Source organism: Delphinus delphis, chromosome 8 (assembly GCF_949987515.2).
Source record: "Delphinus delphis chromosome 8, mDelDel1.2, whole genome shotgun sequence".
Classification (NCBI taxonomy): Eukaryota; Metazoa; Chordata; class Mammalia; order Artiodactyla; family Delphinidae; genus Delphinus; species Delphinus delphis.
In genome coordinates this window covers 92,899,556-92,903,122 of record NC_082690.1, presented here as the reverse complement: position 1 = coordinate 92,903,122, position 3,567 = coordinate 92,899,556, and the positions used below count along the sequence as shown (strand labels likewise).

Below are 3,567 nucleotides of genomic sequence, written 5' to 3'. Positions count from 1 at the left end.
TCTGTGTTGTGAAAGAAGAAAGAGAGAGGTGGTTATTTTTGCAGAGATGGCTTGTTTGCTTCAGTGTATTGGTGGAGCTCTCTTAACCTAGATTTCATTCTGTTTGCTCTCTTCATGTGAAACCATGCAGCTCATACCTACACATCTTTCTCTAATAAAAGAGTTGTCTTAAGGAAACAAATCAGCAGCTGTCAAGGGGGTGCCAGAATGAGTCATTTGCAGTCAAGATAGCCGATTCCCCATGCTGATGGATTCACCAACTTTTCAGGGCCTCTGAGAGTTCACCTGCTTGTCACAGAGCATAGCACTTTGGTTCAGCTTTGAAATGAGGAATGTCCCTTCACTGTGATTCAAGCTGATTGCCCCTTTGTCACCAGGTTTTAGTTTCTAGGATAAGGTTGTACCTTTCACTCAAACAAGTACTGTTAGAGCTCAAGGTTAAAAGATTCACCTTGATGTTTTCTCCAGATAAGCTGTGATGGTAAAGACATTCTCATGTAAGCAGCTGAGGTTCCATTTATCACTTTTCCATTTGGAAAAGTGAACCCATTCTCCCAAATTCCAGGTAGTTCAACATAATCCAGTATGATAATTATTTCTTGGTTATGAAATAGCCAAGAACCTGAGAAAGCATCTAATCCTACTTCAGAGGAAACTGAAGCCCAAAGGGCTAAGAGTTTGTGTGGTCTCCCAGCCAGAACTGGCTGACACAATGCTCAAATCCAAGTATGATATCCTTGTCACTTTACTAGAAACACACCCTTTCTTCTTATTCTCCCTTATAGGCTGGTACTGGAGGTTTATATGACTACCTGGTGGGCAGTAAGGATATTTAATGGTTAGGGAAGTTTGTAAAAAAAAAAAGGGTACCCTGGCTTTTTTTCAGGCAGCTGGGAAGATGGCAGACATTCAGACTGAGTGTGCCTACCAAAAGCAACTGACCATCTTTCAAAATAAGAAGAGGGTCCTGCTTGGAGAAACTGGCAAGGAGAAGCTCCCATTATACTACAAGAACATTGGTCTGGGCTTCAAGACACCAAAGGAGGCCATGGAGGGCACCTACATTGACAAGAAATGCCCTTTTACTGGTAATGTCTCCATCCGAGGGCAGATCCGGTCTGGCGTGGTGACCAAGATGAAGATGCAGAAGACCGTTGTCATCCACCGAGACTACCTCCACTACATCCGAAAGTACAACTGCTTCTAGAAGCACCACAAAAACATGTCTGTGCACCTTTCCCCCTGCTTCAGGGATGTCCGAATCAGTGACAGTGTCACAGTGGGCGAGTGCCGGCCCCTGAGCAAGATGGTGCACTTCAACATGCTCAAGGTCAACGAGGATGACGGCACCAAGAAGCATTCCAGCAGTTCTAAGACTGGACCACTGCCCACTGCCCCAAGCAAAATAATTTATTTTCCCAGTCAAAAAACAAAGAAACAAAAAAACTGCACCCTGGGTCTTTCTTTCCCTCTTTCCTGTTTTTAGAAGTGATATAGTGTAGTGTAGTGATATAGTGTAGCATTTAAGTGTAAAAACCCTGAAGCCAGACCACACAGTTTAGAACGCAGGATTCATCACTTACTAGCGAAAGAAAGGAGTGTGTTAATCTGTCTGTGCCCCAGTGTTCTCAGCACTAAAATGGGATAGCCATATGTTTATTGAGAAGTTTAAAAGAGTTAATTAAAGCCAAGTACTTAGAACAATGACTAGCACAGAGTAAGCTCTCAGTAAATATTACCTGTGTTTATTCATAGGTGTATATGGGAATGGGATGAAAACTACTGTCTTCCCCTCTCTATCTTTGTGTTTAGAATTAAAGTGAGCTCTTTGTTTTGCTGTATATTTCTCAAGGTTTCAACTTTATTTCCTTTGCTTGGGTATAATCTTAGGCCCTCTGCTTTTATCTGAATCATGAGGGAATAAACATAGAGTGGTATCTATCTAAGAGCATGGGTTTGGGTGTCAGTCAGACTGCCGTTTTGGAATGACTGGAGTTAGTCCATTTGTTTGCCAGAACTGCTATCTAAGGCCTTATAGAATATTTTACGTATCAACAACGTAATGTCGTAGAGGCTCAAGAGACCCACTTTATGGCAAAGGCAGTGTGAAAGTTTATATATGTCTATAGAATCCACTTGTCCTCTCATATACCACACCACCCAGAAGCTGTTGGCCTAATACAGCAATATACTGAGTTGTTAAAGGCACAGCTAAGGCACCAACTTGGAGACAATATGCTGTGAAGATGGGGTGTCATCCTCTAAGACAGCAGTCCCCAACCTTTTTGGTACCAGGGACCTGTTTTGTGGAAGATAATATTTTACAGATGGAGAGGGAGAGGAGAACAGTTCAGGCAGTAATGCGAGCAAAGGGGACAGAAGGGGAGCAGCAGATGAAGCTTCGATGGCTTGCCCACCGCTTACTTCCTGCTGCGTGACTGGTACTGTGGCCCAGGGGTTGGGGACCCCTGCTCTAGGACATTACATGTACCTTATATCAACATCCATCATATGATGCTGCCTCCAATAGATAGAAAATATTGGTCTGAGAAATAATAGATATGGGCAAGAAGACTGCACTTTTCATTATTTCCAATGTTCTACTTGGGGAATTTGTGGTCACTCAAATCCCCTTAATTCTGTGCTCTTCTAGATTAGAAGTTATGGTCTCCAGAAAGAGAAATGCTTCCCCCAGGCAATCAGCAAGAGATCCATTTAACTTTGAGCTAAGACCGCATTGTGGGCTCCTCCTGCCAAGGGACCAACAGGGAGGAATAAAATTCACAATCTTGGTAGGTGTAATTGACCTGGATCATGAAGAGGAGGTAGGGCTGCTGTCACACAATGGGAGCAGGAAGAAATATGTTAGACATCCAAATTATCCACTTGGATATCTCTTAGTTCTCCCTTGTACAATTTTGATGATACATGGATAAGTTTAGTGGTCAGTGCTTTCGACTGACATGGAAAGCAGAAATACAGACTTCTCAGGGATGAGGGTCTTGTTCATTCCACATGGTGAACCACCAAGACCCACAGTGATGCTAGCTGACAGTGAAGGGAATCTAGAATGGATAGTATTGGATGAAGATAATGATAATCAGTTGTAGGTTCAAGACCCAGTTATAGCAGCAGGGGCTGCAGTTCATCCTACTAATCTCCCACTTCTGAGTTTCTTCCGGCAGAAGAGGCCCACCCAGAGCCTTGAAGTGATATAATGTAAGTGAATTCAAATGTCTTCAGGCATCGGCTTTGATAGACTCTGTGTTGTGCTGCATGGATCTCTCTTTTAGGACTGATATAGTTACCCAACTACTGATCAGGCTGTGGGCTGACAACTTTCAGTTATCAGGTTAGGAAGGTTGACTAACCCCGTTTTGCGGGGTATCCTATTTCCGATTACTGATGGTCTCAGTGGTATAAAGCTGAACCCCTCACCTTAACTTGTGACGACCCTGAAGGACTACCCTAGGTTCAGAGCTCCCTGTAGGGTTGTCTGAGGCCTTAATTGATACTGCATTGCAGCCTGACTTCTCCCTGCATTCAATCCTGCTTTCTTTTTCTTTT

The 3,567-nt window shown here is 43.4% G+C and overlaps 1 pseudogene; it reads left to right on the top strand.

Moving 5' to 3' along the window:
• The first annotated feature begins 898 nt into the window (after window positions 1-898).
• Window positions 899-2,438, top strand: LOC132430303 (small ribosomal subunit protein uS17-like; annotated as a pseudogene).
• Window positions 2,439-3,567: the final 1,129 nt, after the last annotated feature.